This window comes from Oncorhynchus mykiss, chromosome 10 (genome assembly GCF_057628025.1).
Source record: "Oncorhynchus mykiss isolate SJ-2025 chromosome 10, ASM5762802v1, whole genome shotgun sequence".
Lineage (NCBI taxonomy): Eukaryota > Metazoa > Chordata > Actinopteri > Salmoniformes > Salmonidae > Oncorhynchus > Oncorhynchus mykiss.
The window spans coordinates 58,662,342-58,680,660 of record NC_143031.1 but is presented as its reverse complement, the minus strand read 5'-3'; the positions used below and the strand labels follow the sequence as shown (position 1 = coordinate 58,680,660).

At 42.6% G+C, this 18,319-nt stretch overlaps 1 protein-coding gene across 4 annotated transcripts in view; it reads left to right on the top strand.

The window, feature by feature from the left end:
- Positions 1–18,319, top strand: part of LOC110534345 (SLAM family member 9) — a 29,132-nt gene that overhangs the window by 1,780 nt on the left and 9,033 nt on the right. Inside the window, exons 2-3 of one of the 4 annotated variants that reach the window (XR_016483841.1) lie at positions 8,030–13,861; positions 13,964–14,339. The exons of the other annotated variants lie outside the window; for them this stretch is intronic. The gene's annotated coding sequence lies outside the window, so the exon portion shown is untranslated. Of the gene's footprint in view, positions 1–8,029; positions 13,862–13,963; positions 14,340–18,319 lie in introns of those variants that run through there. 4 annotated transcript variants of the gene reach the window in all.

The following is an 18,319-nucleotide window of genomic DNA, read 5'->3' as shown; positions in this document are numbered from 1 at the left end:
TTACCCTCAATCCTAGGACAGACCAGAGCCTTTAGATATGCAGTTTTAGAAGCTGTTCTTCATTTTGTAAGCATTAGCCTACATGCCAAAGTTGTCAGAAGGTTGTTGATTTACATTCCACCACGGACAAGGGTAGAGGGGAAAAGATCTCCATTATAATAAAAGCACTGCATGAATCTATCATCTTATTTGAGTTCTGAGAAGAAATGGCCTTTTATAAACACATTTATGCAATTCTACTTCATTTTACATGACTGGAGACAAGCAGAATATTGTAATATCAAACCAGAGCAAGACACTGAATGAGCACATGCTACAGCACCAGAGAGGTTGTGATGCACTTGTAACTTTTCTTACACTCAGAAAACTATCTACTAATTTATTATATTTTATTCCATGATATTGTTGTTACAAAAGAGATTTGTGTCGTCTGTGGGCATGGGAATATAAAAGCATCTGCTATGCTAAATTAACAAACTAGGCGTGCATAGCTCACCACATGGTACTCAAACCAAAGACTGGACAAACTCGTGTTTCTTAAAGTTAATTTAAAGGCACTGTAGAATGACTGTATAGCTTAATAAAGCATTTTATTATTGTTTAATTCTAAGTAATTGTTATTGGAAATGTATATTTATACAGCCTAAATACAAAATGCATAGGCATGTTGCTAAGGATCGATTTTCTCCTACAATGGCATACCCAAATCTAACTGCCTATAGCTCAGGACCTGAAGCAAGGATATGGATATTCTTGTTTCCATTTGAAAATAAACACTTTGAAGTTTGTGGAAATGTGAAATTAATGTAGGACAATGTAACACATTAGATCTCATAAAAGGTAATACAAACAAAAAAACATGCAAGGCATACATTGAGATATGACTCTATTTGTAAATTCAATGTTGTCTTCAACATGGCAGCAGTGTGTGTGCAACGTTTCAGACTGATCCAGTGAAGAATTACATCACTACACAAAATGTTGCATTAAGTCTGCGAGGAGTTAACGTGATAAAAGTTTGCCGTGATAGCTACTGTGAATTGGACACTGCAGTTAGGTTAGCAAGAATGTAAGTGTCCTGCCCATTTAAGACATGTCTATGTCCCAGAAAGTTGGCTGCTGTTTACAACTTCATTCTAATCACTTTCTCATATTGAACAACAACTGTCCCGGTTTAGGCACACTGATCCTGTAGCGGTTTTAAAGTGCTGTTGTTGATGTGTTCTTGAAATGCTGAGCACTCCTGCCTTCCTGTAGTGTCACAAATTCTTCACAATTAATTTCTCAAATGGCTATAGCCTTGAAATAATTAAGAATAGTGCAGTTCAATAAATAAAACCACTGTAAACAGTACAATAAATCAATGGGTAAAACCCGTCACACACCAGCATAACGTGCACAAGCACTACAATGCACAATTCTGGACAAGGACATGGGGGACAGAGGGTTAAATACACCACATGTAATGATGGAATTGAAACCAGGTGTGTGGTAAGACAAGACAAAACAAATGGAAAATGAAAGGTGGATCGGCGATGGCTAGACGACCGGTGACGTCGACCGCCGAACGTCGCCCGAACAAGGAGGGGGACCGACTTCAGAGGAAGTCGTGACAGCTATGGTCTTGGCATGTGCGCTGTAGCCAACAGATTACAGACATAGTGTTTAGGCTGTGCGGGTAAAGTCTATATCAGGGGTAGGCAACCCTGGTCCTGGAGTGTCGCAGGCTCTTCATGTTTTTGATTTAACCTACCTGGAAGACCAGGTGTGTTGAATTTAGGATATCACTGAACTGCTGAATTACATCAGTTGGTCAGGTGTGGTGCCTAGTTGGAACAAAATCCTGCAGTAACTGCAGAACTCCAGGAACAGGGTTCCCTACCCCTGGTCTACATGATGAGATTATTATGGATTTTTTAAATATGTAAAACGGCAGTCAAGTATTGATCATAATGTCACCATAATCAGATCCTCAATATTTATTGGAAATAAGCATCAAGATCACAGTGCAATTTCAACACCCTGTGAAGTTCGTTAGTTATTTCATCTGTAGCCTATTCAACTGCATTGTTTCCGGAGTCGTAGTGGGAGGATCACACACAATATCATTGTGTGACTTCGATATGATGGTTTTAATATTTTTTATATTTGCGCATAAATGCGTTTCCACCAGAGAAGAGCTTTGACTGGGCTGAGCGGGAGCTGCCTGACCATAAAGGTGGGAGGGCCAAGATTCCAGAGGTGGCGGAACGGAGTGCTCGGTTTGGGATGTAGGGTTTGAGCATAGCCTGAAGGTAAGGAGGTGCAGTTCCCCTTGCTACTCCATAGGCAACCACCAGGGTCTTGAAGATGATTCGAGCTTCGACTGGAAGACAATGCAGTGTGCAGAGGAGCGGGGTGACATGGGAGAACTTAGGACGGTTGAACACCAGGTGGGCTGCGGGATTCTGGATAAGTTACAGGGGTTGGATGGCACAAGAGTAGAGCCCAGCCATCAGAGAGTTGCAGAAGTCTAGACAGGAGATGACAAGTGTCTGGATTAGGACCTGCACCGCTTCCTGTGTAAGGAAAGGTTGTACACCATGGATGTTGTATCGCATGAACCTGCACGAGCGAGTCCCTGCTTTGATGTTTACAGAGAACGACAGGGTGTTGTTCAGTGTCACGCAAAGGCCTTTCTCAGGAGGAAGATTAACTTTTGTCAAGGTTGAGCTTGAGATGGTTGGCCGACATCTTAGCTTAGATGTCTGCCAGGCAGACAGAGATGTATGTTGTCACTTGGGTGTCAGAAGTTGTAAGGAAAAGAGCAGTAAGTCATGCGCATAGCAATGATAGGAGAGACCATGTGAGGATATGACAGATCCGAGTGACTTTGTGTAAAGAGAAAAGAGGAGAGAACCAAACCCTGGGGGACACCAGTTGTGAGAGCACGTGGTGCAGACACAGATCCTCTCCACGCCACCTGGTAGCAGCGAGCTCCCAGGTAGGATGCAATCCAGGAGTGTGCAGAGCCTGAGATGCCTAACCCTGAGAGGGTGGAGAGGAGGATCTGATGGTCCACATTGGTGAAGATAGAGGATAGATCTAGTAGGATGAGAGAGAGAGTCAGCTGGTTAGGGTCATGAAAAGCATTCTGAGAGAGATAACAAGAGAGTTGGTCAGAGACAGCACGCTCAAGTGTTTTGGAAAGAAAAGAAAGGGATTACCGGTCTGTAGTTTGACATCAGAGAGGTCGAGTGTTGGTTTCTTGAGGAGGGGAGCGATTGGCCATCTTGATGTCAGAGGGGCCAGTGGTTAGGGATGAGTTCATTAGAAATGGGAGTAGGTAACAAATGACATGACCCTCCCCTGGACTAAATTAAAAAAATACTAAACCTTCCCCTTGACTGAAATTGAAAAAGCATTTTCCTCCAGGTCACAACCACCCACTAATTGGAAAAACACACCAGTCAGTTAAGAACAAATTCTTATTTTCAATGACAGCCTGTTCCTAGGCTGTCATTGAAAATAAGAATTTGTTCTTAACTGACTTGACTAGTTAATAAAGGTAAAATAAAAAAGTTATCCCATTGGAGTCACTGTGTACAGCATTGTCAACTTCAGGGGCAGAACAACAACCTTGTCAGCTGAGGGGTTTGAACTTGCAACCTTCCGGTTACTAGTCCAACGCTCTAACCACTAGGCTACCCTGCCGCCCCAATGAACACGCAATAGAAGTATGGCCTTGCTTTCTCATAAGCAGGTTAGACCTAGCTCTGATTCACCCAAGATGTGTTTGGTCTTCGCCAGGCATAATGGGAAGCAAGTCGTCCAAAAAGTTATACCTTTGACTCATCTGTCCGTAGAACATTCTTCCAAGAGTCTTGATGATCATCCAAGTGCTTCCAGTTTTTTTTTATGAGATGTGTCCCATTATGTCTGGTGAAAACCAAACATTGCATTCCACAGTAAGAACCTCATACTAACAGTCAAGCAGGTGGTAGTGTGATGGATTGTGGATGCTTTGCTGCCTCAGGACTTAGATGACTTGCCATAGAAGGAAACATAAATTATGCTATGTATCAGAGAATTGTCTGTCCATCCGTCTGTGAGCTGAAGCGCAGCTGGGTCATGCAGCAAGACAATTATCAAAAACAGACAATCAAGTCTACATGAAAATGGTTTTAAATCAACACATTTTTAGTTTTGGAATGGCTGAGTCAAGGTCCAGACTCAATCCCAATTTAGATCTTATGGCAGAATTTGAAACAAGCAGTTCATGCTTGAAAACCTACAAATGTCACTGAGTTAAAGCAGTTATGCAAGAGTGGACAAAATTCCTCCACAGCGATGTGAGAGACTGATCAACAACTACAGGAAGCATTTGTGTTATTATTGTGTTATTGACTGTATGTTTGTTTATTCCATGTGTAACTCTGTGTTGTTGTTTGTGTCGCACTGCTTTGCTTTATCTTGGGCAGGTTGCAATTGTAAATGAGAACTTGTTCTCAACTGGCCTACCCGGTTAAATAAAGGTGAAATAAAAAATACAAACATTTGGTTGCAGTCATTGCAGCTAAAGGTTAATGAGTGTAAAGGGGAAATTACATTTACACACAAGGGAATTTTGTTGTTTTTTGTAAACTAAGGTTCCCTTTATTTAATATTAGGTTTTGGTTGAAGATCTGATATGATTCAGTATCAAAAATATGCAAAAATAGAGAAAATCAGAAAGTGGGCAAATACTTATTCACTGTACTGTAAGTTCCTGTAAAAATTGGCATAGAAGTTGTCAACTGTCATAGGGACATCAGAGATCATATCATTCCCTTGAACTGTTGAGTAGTGTTACTTTTAGTGTTAAATATATACAGCCTAAAAAAATAAGCAGAGTTCTGCTCTCCTTCTTCAAGCCATTTTTTCATTGATCTGAATGAAGCACCTCCTGCCTTAACCTTGTCAATTTCATCCAGTTTATTTTGTTGGTTAACTAACGTAGCTTTATCCGTATCTGAGAGACGATTAGGAGGTCTCTGGAAGAGGGAGGTATTTCTTTATGTAACATTTTCATCTTCTATCCTTCTGGTCTTTGCAAGATCACTGCTATATTTTCTTAAATATTTACCAGTTTCAAACTTTAGAAGTTCCCAGTTTGTCCTATATTCACTTTTTCTCTGGGCTTTATTCCAAAAATGTATTACTAAACCAGTGAAATTTGACTATTTCATGTTTTAATATGAAGCTATTGGATTTCCGTTATGAAGCTTTGTATTGACTACCATTACAGGGCAATATTCACACGTGTATGCGAATAGCTCTATGGTCTGTTACAGGCGTGTCAATCATTTGAAAATAAACCATTTCTTTAGCCCTCTGAATCCAGCCGATAGATAATATGTGAACGTCTAGTGTATGTTTTGTTACACCAGGTATAGGATCTCTCAAGAGGAAACTTCTCTCTCCATAAATCCACTAGATCAAACTTCTGCAGAAATAACTTTAGATTGGCATTCAGAGAAGTAGACTGCCGCGGTGGCCACCTATCAAGATAATTATCTAAAGCAATATTCAAATCTCTACCTATTAAGAGTAAGGAGCTGGGAAATGTAGAATATCAACATAACATTTGATTTTCTACAGCCTCAGGGACAATTTTCTTGTTTTGAGTTGTTCCCGTAAATATTGACAGTATCCAAAATCATTTGACTAAATTCAATAATAAAGAAAAAAGATAATGACCTCTTGAAAAACCAACAACCAGACCATATGCATAGACCTTGAGATCAAAAATCTAAATATACTTATAATTAACTGTCAATCAGCTAAATAAAAAATTAACTAGCTTTCAGTCAGCAACAAAAATACCCCTGAAGTAGCCTTTTCCTATAAAATTACGACTGGAGTTTATGTATAAATGTCTTGGAATATTTACATTTTGGAGAATCTCTTAAACAATGGGTTAAAGTTATGTATTGTAACCCTAGGTGTTTAATTAGTCAATAATGGCCACTTCTCAGAAACAAGTAAACTGTCAAGAGGAGTAAAACAAGGTTGTCCACCATCAGCATATCTATTTATTATGGCCATCGAAATGTTAGCTATTAAAATCAGATCTGACAATAATATCAAGGGCCTAGAAATCCACCGCTTAAAAACTTGAATGCTGATGATTCAGATCTCTCCACAGCCTCATAGATAATCTAACCTCTCTGGATTAGAACCAAATTATGATAAATGTACTATATTACATATTAGATCACAAAAAAATACAACTTTTGCATTACCGTGTAGTTTACCAATAAAATGGTATGACGGTGAAGTGGACATTCTCACGCTGATTAACTCTTCAGTCATATCGCAGTTTACCTATTTGCTTACGGCCTTGTCTACACCTAGCGACTTGTTTTTTTAATTAGATGAAAGAAAGAATATTCCATTTGATTTGAAACGGCAGGCCAGACTAAATTAAACGGGCCTATTTATATTATGAATATGAATTCAGAGGGCAGAAATTATTAAAAATTAAACCATTATACCTCTCCCTAAAGGTTTTAGTAATACAAAAGTTATACTTAAATCCGAACTGGTTCTCCAGCGCAGTAGTAAGAATGTCTCACCCCATGTTCAAGAATGGCTTTTTTTAACCTTCATTAAGATGACAACCATTCATTATTGGTTTCAGGTGTGATAGGCCAAGGCCAGAGTGACCCCAAGGGCCAAGACTGAGCAGCCCGGCAGCTAAGGATTGCCTAAATGGGTATCTCCCCTGACGTGGGCATGCTTTCAATACAGACTCCATTTATCATACAGTATTCTATATAAGGAATACAGACCTTATGAAAGTTGCACAGTATACCCTTAATTGTGTAATAATTCAAATCTAGTGATACACAACTTAACATTTCTGCCATCCATTGTGACATTGTGGGAGGACCTTCCAAATAATGGCAATGCATTTCTTAGCCGCTATAAATGCTAGGTTACACAGTTTCTTCTGATAACAGTCTCCAGTATCAACATTTCCAAGCAAACAAAAACAGGCACTATATGTGGGCATGCTGAGTTAAAAGAACATACTCTTTGCCAGAATTCATCCACCCTTCACAAGACAATAACATGTTCAAATATGCCCCCTTTTGTGCTTTACACCTCCAGCAGAATAATGCAATTTCTGAATGCATGATATTCAGTTTAACTTGCATATACAGTGGCAAGAAAATGTATGTGAACCCTTTGGAATTATCTGGTTTTCTGCATAAATTGGTCATAAAATTTGATCTGATCTTCATCTAAGTCACAACAACAGACAAACACAGTCTGCTTAAACTAATAACACACAAATTATTGTGTTTTTCTTGTCTATATTGAATACATCATTTAATTAAACATTCACAGTGTCGGTTGGAAAAACCCTAGGCTTTCTCCAAAAGCTAATTGGAATCAGGAGTCTGCTAACCTGGAGTACAATCATTGAGATGAGATTGGAGATGTTGGTTAGAGCTGCCCTGCCCTATAAAAACACTCACAAAATGTGAGTTTGCTATTCACAATAAGCATTGCCTGATGTGAACCATGCCTCGAACAAAAGACATTTCAGAAGAGATGAACTTCTTTGTGATCGGTGTCCCTTCCAAGGGACGGTTGAGCTAACGTAGGCTAATGCGATTAGCATGAGATTGTAAGTAAACAAGAACATTTCCCAGGACATAGTGTCACGAATCCCGCTTTCTGAGTCTGTGTTTGCCTGTGTTTCTGTCCTGGAGTGTGTTTCCGGTGTCCTGGAACGCACCCTGTCTGGTTGCCGGGCGAATTAGCTTGTTGGGAGATCGATGTTCACCCGCACCTGTATCCCATCAGTAATCTGCACACCTGTCCTGATCATCACCTCTCCCCTTCAAAAGCTCTGACCTGACATCCATTCCCTGCCGGATCGTTAGCCATGAACAGTATGTTGTGCCAGAGTATCAGCCTCAAGTTGGATAGAATTTGTTTTGTTGTTTGTTACGTATTGCTTGCCTTGACCTTACCTCTTTGTTTGTTCTGTCTTCAGTTACTCACCCGGATCATTTACCCCATTCCCGCCTGGTCGTCAGAGGATTCCGCTTCCTCATTGAATCCACCTATTTACTCCCATCAACTCACCACCGCTACCCGCTGCACCACCTGGATATATCTACCCATTCACATTCACTTGTAAATAAATACTCACCTTCTTCCTACTCTCCTTGTCCTGGTCTGCTTCTGGGTTCGATTTTGAAGAATCGTGACAGAACGATCTGGCCAAGAATGAACCCAGCGGACCTGGATTCCGTTTGCCATGCCATTACCCAGCAGGGGAAGACATTGGGACAACACAAGACGGCGCTACAGGAGATAGCGGTTGCAATCCAGAAATGATCTGCTAGCTTGACACAGATCCAGGATCAGCTCAGTTTGCTGGCGATTCATTCACCACCTGTTTCACCCATCTCACCTGCCGTGCCTGATGCAGTTTCCTTCCGTGAACCCAAGGTACCGACGCCTGATAAATATGAAGGGGATTTGGGAAGATGCCGTTCGTTTCTTATGCAGTGTGGGTTAGTGTTTGATCTGCAGCCCCATTCTTACGCCACTGACAAGGCTAGGATAGCCTTTGTTATTGAACTGCTGCGTGGAAGAGCTCTGGAATGGGCTTCAGCCGTTTGGGAACGACAGGGGACCTGCATGGCTTCATACCAGGAATTCACCGGAGAGATGAGAAGGCTTTTTGACCATCCAGTCCGAGGTAAGGACGCAGCTAAGCGTTTGTTCACTCTTCGCCAAGGAGCTCGCAGTGTGGCAGATTTTGTGATCGAGTTCAGGACATTGTCTGTGGAGAGTGGTTGGAATGAGGAGTGGCTTTTTACCAGGGGTTGTCGGAGCAACTCAAGGACGAGCTGATATCCTATCCAGAGCCTAGTGACCTAGACAGCTTGGTCACTTTATCTATTCGGGTAGATAATAGAGTCCGAGAGAGGAGGGAGAAGCAGTGGGGCCCATCCAATCAATCAGCAACTCGGTTACCATTCGGTTCAGGAAGTGAACCAGAACGTATTGATCGGTATTCCCCACACGGGATTAGTGGAGGGGTCTTGCCACCAGAGCCTGAATCAATGCAAGTGGGGCGACACGGGCTAACTAAGGAGGAGCGCCAACGTAGACGTGAGACCAACAGCTGTCTCTACTGTGGTAGCTCAGGACATTACATCTCCGCTTGTCCACAGCGCTCGTTAACATCTTGGATCTCCCCATCCCGGATCCGGTATCAGGAATACAGACTCAAGCTCATTACCATAACGCAACGTTAACTATTCATGAAAATCGCAAATGAAATGAAATAAATATGCCATCTCTCAAGCTTAGCCTTTTGTAAACAACACTGTCATCTCAGATTTTCAAAATATGCTTCTCAACCATAGGAAAACAATAATTTGTGTAAAAGTAGCTAGCTAGCTAGCGTAGCATTTAGTGTTAGCATTAGCGTTAGCATCCAGCACGCAACATTTCAACAAAAACATAAAAGCCTTCAAATAAAATAATTTACCTTTGAAGAACTTCTGATTTTTTCAATGAGGATACTCTCAGTTAGATAGCAGATGCTCAGTTTTTCCAAAAAGATTCTTTGTGTATTGGAAATAGCTCCGTTTTATACATCACATTTGGCTACCAAAAAAAAACGAAAATTCAGTCCTCAAAACGCAAACTTTTTTCCAAATTAACTCCATAATATCGACTGAAAACATGGCAAACGTTGTTTAGAATCAATCCTCAAGGTGTTTTTCACATATCTCTTCATTGATATATCGTTCTTGGACGCATGGTTTCTCCCCTCAATCAAATGGTCAAAGTACAAGCAGCTGGCAATTGCGCACCGAATTCCACGCAGGACACCAGGCGGACACTTGGAAAATGTAGTCTCTTATGGTCAATCTTCCAATGATATGCCTACAAATACGTCACAATGCTGCTAAGACCTTGGGGGAACGACAGAAAGTGTAGGCTCATTCCTTGCGCAATCACAGCCATATAAGGAGACAATGGAAAACAGAGCTTCAGAAATTCTGCTAATTTCCTGGTTGACGCATCATCTTGGTTTCGCCTGTAGAATGAGTTCTGGGGCACTTACAGACAATATCTTTGCAGATTCTGAAACTTCAGAGTTTTCTTTCAAAAACTGTCAAGAATATGCATAGTCGAGCATCTTTTCGTGACAAAATATCGCGCTTAAAACGGGAACGTTTTTTATCCAAAAATGAAATAGCGCCCCTAGAGATCCAAGAGGTTAAACTGCCCGGCTCGCTAGTTTTGGGAGGAATTTTAGCGAGCCAGATTCAACCTCTCAAGAATCCTGTCAGACCCCGTTTTCCTGCGACCCTTATGAATAAGGATCAGAGCTTAGAGATGAACGCTTTTATCGATTCAGGTGCCGATGGCAGCTTTATTGATGCTGACTTGGTGGAACAGCTGGGGCTTTCCAAGGAGCAATTGCCGGAAGCCATTGAAGCAACCACTCTGAACGGCAGTAGTCTGGCACGGATCACTATGAGCACTGAACCGGTTAAGATGTTGTTGTCGGGTAATCATTCAGAGTTTATCTCCTTCTTCATTCTGTCCTCGCCCCATGTTCCTCTGGTTCTTGGTTACCCCTGGCTGAAGGAACACAATCCCTCGTTTGATTGGGTGACGGGTAAGGTAACTAGTTGGAGCATTGATTGTCATGCTAACTGCCTGTTCTCCTGCCATTTCCAGTCAGGTCAGTGACTCTGCTCCTCCTGATTTGTCCCTGGTTCCAGAAACATATCACGAGTTGGGTGAAGTATTCAGTAAACAGAAGGCTCAGTCCCTTCCTCCCCACCGACCTTATGACTGTGCGATTCATCTGTTTCCTGGAGCCGCCTTTCCCAAAGGACGGTTATACAGTATCTCTCGACCTGAACGTGAGGCCTTGGAGACCTACATCAAGGAGTCTCTAGCTGCAAGTCTCATTCGGCCCTCGTCATCACCTCTGGGAGCAGGATTTTTTTTTGTGAGCAAGAAGGATGGCACTCTTTGACCGTGTATTGATTATCGGGTTTGAATGATATTACGGTCAAGAACAAGTATCCCCTGCCCTTGATGAGCTCGGCTTTCGATTCTTTACAGGGTGCTACGGTTTTTACGAAGCTTGATTTACGTAATGCTTATCATTTGGTTCGGATCAAAGAGGGGGACGAGTGGTTGACTGGGTTCAATACTCCGATGGGACATTTCGAGTACCAGATGATGCCGTTTGGACTGACCAACGCTCCTGCTGTGTTCCAAAGTATGGTGAATGACGTTCTGAGAGATATGATTGGTATTTTTGTGTTCGTTTACCTGGATGATATCCTCATCTTCTCGAAGGAGCTTTCTAGCCACGTTCAACATGTCAAGCAGGTCCTGCAGCGGTTATTGGAGAACCGTCTGTTCGTGAAGGCTGAGAAGTGTGATTTTTCACGCCCACACGACGTCCTTCCTCGGTTACATCATCTCCAGGGGAGAGATCAAGATGGACCAAGAGAAGGTTCGGGCGGTTCGGGATTGGGTCCAGCCCGGTTCGAGATTGCAGCTCCAGAGATTCCTGGGGTTTGCAAATTTTTATCGGAGGTTTATCCGTGATTACAGCCGGGTGGCCGCCCTTTGAACTGTACTGACGTCTTGCACCAGAAAGTTCTGTTGGTCTCCTGAGGCAGACCGAGCATTTCTAGATTTGAAGAGCCGATTCACCAACGCCCCGATTCTCTCTCAACCTGACACTTCCCGTCAGTTCGTTGTGGAGGTGGATGCGTCTGATGTGGGGGTGGGCGCCATCCTGTCCCAGCGTAGCTCCACTGACGGTAAACTCCATCCCTGCGCCTTCTACTCTTGTCGTCATTCTCCAGCTGAAAGAAACTACGATGTGGGTAACCGGGAGCTTCTCGCTGTGAAGCTTGCCTTGGAGGAGTGGCGTCACTGGTTGGAGGGAGCGGAGCAACCGTTTGTGGTCTGGACTGACCACAAGAATCTGGCTTACGTGCAATCGGCTAAACGTCTCAACTCTCGTCAGGCCCGGTGGGCTTTGTTTTTTGGACGCTTCAATTTTTCCCTGACGTTCCGACTTGGGTCGAAGAACGGGAAGGCGGACGCCCTGTCCCGGATGTTCTCCAAGACGGAGGAGAGTGAGGCCAAGACTGAGACGATTCTTCCCCAGAACGTTGTCGTGGGAGCCGTTACATGGAGGATTGAGGAGGAGGTGATGGCGGCTCTTCGGACACAGCCCGGGCCCGGTAACGGTCCACCCGGTCGGTTGTTCGTGCCTGAGTCGGTTCGTTCTGCTGTCCTTCAGTGGTCCCACGCCAGCAAGATAGCTTGTCACCCTGGTGTTGCTCGGACTATGGCGCTACTGCGCAGACTATTTTGGTGGCCTGCCATGGGAGAAGATACCCGGAGGTTTGTTGCCGCTTGTCCTGTTTGTGCGCAGAATAAGAGTACCAATCGGGCCAGCTCTGGGCTTCTTCACCCCCTACCTATTCCCCGAAGACCTTGGTCGCATCTGGCCCTGGATTTTGTCACGGGGTTGCCCTCTTCTGTTGGTAACACGGTTATTCTGACCATTGTGGATAGATTCAGCAAGTTTGCCCACTTTGTTCCCCTCTCCAAGCTGCCTTCTGCCACTGAGACGTCCGAGATCCTGGTTAGGGAGGTGTTCAGGGTCCACGGGTTGCCCTGTGACATTGTTTCTGACCGTGGTCCTCAGTTTACCTCTGCTGTCTGGAAATCCTTCTGTTTGGCCATTGGAGCTACAGTCAGTCTCACATCTGGATTTCACCCCCAATCTAATGGTCAGGCGGAGAGAGCCAACCAGAAGATGGAGTCCACGCTGCGTTGTCTTGTCTCCTCTGATCCCACCTCTTGGTCATCTCAATTACCCTGGGTCGAGTATGCCCATAATACCCTTCCTTCATCTGCCACTGGGATGTCCCCCTTCCAATGCCTGTACGGATACCAACCTCCCTTGTTTCCTTCTCAGGAGAGGGATCTTTCGGTCCCTTCTGTCCAGGCCCACATTCGTCGTTGCCACCGGACCTGGCATCGGGCCAGGAAGGTCCTCCTTAGAGTTTCTGACCGGTATCAGATCCAGGCGAATCGTCGCCGTATTCCTGCTCCCGCTTATACCATCGGAGATAAGGTGTGGTTGGCTACACGGGATCTTCCTCTACGGACTGAGTCGAGGAAACTGTCACCAAAGTTCATTGGTCCGTTCGTGGTGGAGAGAATCATTAACCCTGCTGTGGTCCGACTCAAATTGCCGGCAACGCTTCGAGTACACCCCACCTTTCATGTCTCCTGCCTCAAGCCGGTTCACCTCAGTCCTCTGTTGCCCCCTCCTCCTCGTCCTCCTCCTCCTCGGATGATCGGAGGTGGTCCTGTCTACACGGTGCGCCGCATCATGGACTCCAGACGGCGGGGTCGAGGGTTCCAATATCTCGTGGATTGGGAAGGATATGGTCCAGAGGAGAGGAGTTGGATTCCTCGGCGTCAGATCCTTGATGACGACCTGCTTCGTGACTTCTACCGCCTGCACCCTGGCGCCCGGTAGTCCGCCCGGTGGCGTTCGTCGGAGGGGGGGTACTGTCACGAATCCCGCTTCCTGAGTCTGTTTGCCTGTGTTTCTGTCCTGAAGTGTGTTTCCGGTGTCCTGGAACGCACCCTGTCTGGTTGCCGGGCGAATTAGCTTGTTGGGAGATCGATGTTCACCCGCACCTGTATCCCATCAGTAATCTGCACACCTGTCCTGATCATCACCTCTCCCCTTCAAAAGCTCTGACCTGACATCCATTCCCTGCCGGATCGTTAGCCATGAACAGTATGTTGTGCCAGAGTATCAGCCTCAAGTTGAATAGAATTTGTTTTGTTGTTTGTTACGTATTGCTTGCCTTGAACTTACCTCTGTTTGTTCTGTCTTCAGTTACTCACCCGGATCATTTACCCCATTCCCGCCTGGTCGTCAGAGGATTCCGCTTCCTCTTGGATCCACCTATTTACTCCCATCAACTCACCACCGCTACCCGCTGCACCACCTGGATATATCTACCCATTCACATTCACTTGTAAATAAATACTCACCTTCTTCCTACTCTCCTTGTCCTGGTCTGCTTCTGGGTTCGATTTTGAAGAATCGTGACACAGACATATCTGATATTGGCAGAAAGCTTGAATTCTTGTTAATCTAACTGCACTGTCCAATTTACAGTAGCTATTACAGTGAAATAATACCATGCTATTGTTTGAGGAGAGTGTACAGTTTTGATCATGAAAAGTTATTAATAAACAAATTACGCACATTTGGGATGTCTTGATACAATTATTTTAACAGAAATGCAATGGTTCATTGGATCAGTCTACAACGTTGCACATACACTGTGCAATCTAGTGGCCAAATTCTAAATTGTAGCTGGGCTGGAATAATACATGTCCTTTTTCTTGCATTTCAAAGATGATGGTACAAAAAAATACAAAAGAACGGTTGTTTTTTTCTATGTATTATCTTTTACCAGATCTATTGTGTTATATTCTCCTACATTCCTTTCACATTTCCACAAACTTTGAAGTGTTTCCTTTGAAATGGTACCAAGAATATGCATATCCTTGCATCACGGCCTGAGTTACAGGCAGTTAGATTTGGGTATGTCGTTTTAGGCAAAAATTGATAAGGGGTGGATCCTTCATTTAAGCAGACTGTGTTTGTGTATTGTTGTGAATTAGACTCCAGGTAATTCCAAAGGGTTCACATACTTTTTTTTCCACTGTAGTATATTCTATGGATGATCTTAAACTGCAGTCATTTATGTCTGAGATTATATGAACATGACTGGGCATATCTGTCTCCATTCATCATCAATAGTGTCTCCCTGGTCTTCCACTCATTTTTATTTGACATGTTTTGTGTCATCGGGAAAAGCCACTATCAACCCATGATACAGTTTGGAAATCAACTTTAGAGGTTTGTCTGACTGCTTTAAAACATTTTTTATCTTGAAGCTTCTTGCCTGTCCAGTGTTTGCTGCACTGAGAGATAAAATGTTGTATCTGCAAAAGTTCCCCTCTGCACAGTAACAGACTGGTCTTCCCTGACTGCCTGACCCTGCTGAGTCCCCTGTCACCATCTGATACTGCTCAGATGAGGCATGACAAAGAATTACCTTGGTGTGCATTTATACATTATATTATCCAAGAAAACAATCAATGCTTCAATAATTGAAAGTACCATTATTCCCAGATCACAGACTCAACTCAAGATGGAACTTTGTACCCATTCACTGATTGTTATAATATATTGCACAATTCACATGAGCTCCATAGACAGATCTTATCTGGCTGTCTGACCCTGCTGGGAAACCTGTCACCATCTCATCCTGCTAAGACATGATGAGCATAGTGTTGTGTACTGACTGTGCACCATGACAGTGAAGCCTGTAGAGCTGTTAATACCATGTCAGTGTGAAAAGTAGGGAGTTAGCTGGGGAAACTGATACATCAATAGCGTTACATTGCTATACTGACTAATAAAAACTCACATTACGTCGGAATATATATTTCTTTAATAGTTTGGCCGCTTGTTTCATTGTTTGATTCAGGTCTAGTGTGAATGAGTCAAAAATAATAGCTAAAGTTAGTGAGCTAGCAAGCTAACGTTTGCCAACTTTTGCCTAGCTCTAGCTAATGGTACATCATAGCATTTACTTCGGTATACAGTGCCCTCCACTAATATTGGAACCCTTGGTAAATATGAGCAAAACAGGCTGTGAATTGTTTTGTTGTTGCTGTTTATCCTTATGGTCTTTCATTCAAAATGTTCACAAAAAATCTGTAAAATTGTTGAGAAAAAAATGTGTAATAAATGTGATAAATATTTCTCTCCGGAACATGTGTGCCACAGTAAATGTTATCATTGTCCTGTCCTGCTAAGCTTTCAAAATGAGTACTTTTGGGTGTCAGGTAAAATGTATGGGGTAAAAAGTATATACATATTTATTTTTTTCTTTAGGAATGTAGTGAAGTAAAAGTAAAAGTTGTCAAAAATATAAATAATCAAGTAAAGTACAGATACCCAAACAAACTTCTTAAGTAGTACTTTCAAGTATTTTATTAAGTGGTCAATTGTTTGGATCAGTGTTAATTTTGTCAGCTAAAATAGTGACTAAAATATTTCCAAACATTCCAAATATTGTTCAGTGGCAATTAACCGCCTAAATAGACCAAGAACAAACTATAGGCTAAAATATTTTTCAGTTCAGTTTACTAAAACGAGACATCCCTAAATTATCTCTGCACAAGGTGCTTTACAAAATTAAAAACAATAGCAGCATTGATTTAATTAGTGATTCCACAGTCTAGCTATTTTTTTCTCTTCCTTGTGTACAGCAGTAGGTTGCTTGTGTATAGCAGTAGGAGTTTCTAGTCTTGCTCATTCCTCTCACTTTCCCAGCTGCATTTCATAGCCAGTTTCGGTGGAGCCAAGTCTCAATCTTATCCTGAGAGAAAACGTCTTGGTTCTAGCTCTTACCGTTCAAAAGATATGATCCATGTTACCGGCGCTACGTTTTGGTGGGCCCCATTTTCATTTTTAAATTACAGACATAAGAGTACCAGACCCGAACACAGGGATGGCTAACTCTCGAGGTCCCGTGGATCACTACGGAATTAAGTAAATCTGCATTTTTTTGCGCCCCATGTATGAAATGATCTGCAGCGCTCTGCACCATGATGCTCTGGGGCCTCTAGGGCAGTTTAGGTTGTACATTTTGTATAATTTGTGCATATGCAGGGCTCTCTTAAAAAATAGGTTTTAGTCTCAATGTGATTTCACTGTCAAAATAAAGGTACGAAACAAGAAGGTAATAAAGGATTGTGATTTATTTTACAACGATGGCATTTCAGTGATTGTGCCATTAACCGCAGAATAAGAATTTGCTGAGATAGTCTTTACTTCCATGTGAACTTAATTTCAGTGTCTACACTGAAAGGTGCTGTCCAGAACATAAAAGGGTTATTCATCTGTCCCCATAGGATGACCCGTTGAAGAACATTTTCTGTTTTCAGATAGAACCCTTTTGGGTTCCATGTACAACCCTTACCCCCAGGGGGCTATACATGGAACCCAAAAGGGTTCACCCTGGAACCAAAATGTTTTTTTTATAAATCTAGAACCAAAAAGGGTTATCTTATGGGGACAGCCAAAGAACCCTTTTGGAACCATTTTCTGTGAGTGTGTATACTTTCTTTCCGAACTGTCACCATCACATCAGGCCTTTACAGTTTTTCCCAGTGGCTAAGACACTTTCAATGAAACTTTTAATGGAACTCCATCATAACCTAATGAGCACAACAGTATTATCAACAGTATTATTTTTTGTCAAACTGTAAGTCATTACTCGTTGCTTTCACACAAAAATCAAATCTATTTTTTTTTTTTGCAAAACAGTAAACACAACAAAAGACGCAAAACTCATGTCAAAAAACTGTTTTAACATTCGGTGACAGCTGATACAAATTACTCCCGTGAATGTGAACTTCTTCTGCGCACGTGCACACTTCTTTACACAAATGTTCACTGAGCAATCAGTCCTTACTCATGCATTATAGAGTTCACTCACCTCTGACTTACTGTTTGCAAGAACGGACCTAGTAAGAGGCCGAGGGCAAGGACAAAGGAGAGGTAGAGGGGCCCATAGAGGAAGAGGGGTTCAGATGTGTGGAGGTGGAACGTTTATAATTACCGTCCACATGACAGGATGTCCCTACTAGATGGAAAGAAAACCGGTTATATGGCAATCACTGCAGAGGACTGTCAAGCATGGATGTGCCATGCAAGGAGATGTTTTCCTCACTGAATTGCAAGGGAAAAGATCCAGGGTGATGTTGGTGAAAACATGAATGGACCAAATGTAGTGTATACTGTATTGGTGTTGCCTTTTCTACATTGCTTTGTTTTTGCAGTGATTTGTTAGCCTGGTGTATTTTATGTTGATTCTCTGTATATACTGTACAGCATCACTGCATTTGTGAAGAACAACATGGAAAAAGGTCAAATAAAGCCTTCTGTTTCTGGATATTCATGCTCTTCAGTGACATTCTTTCTGTGTTTGTCATCTTTGGTTAAATCATTTTAGGAAAAAATAACACAACCCATAATGTGATAATATATTTACTCGTCTTTTATGGTGCATACTATAATTATAGTATCAACAAATGGCACAGATATATGAATGAGGGTTAACGAACTGTCACCATCACATCAGGCTAACTGTGCTAGCTGATTAGC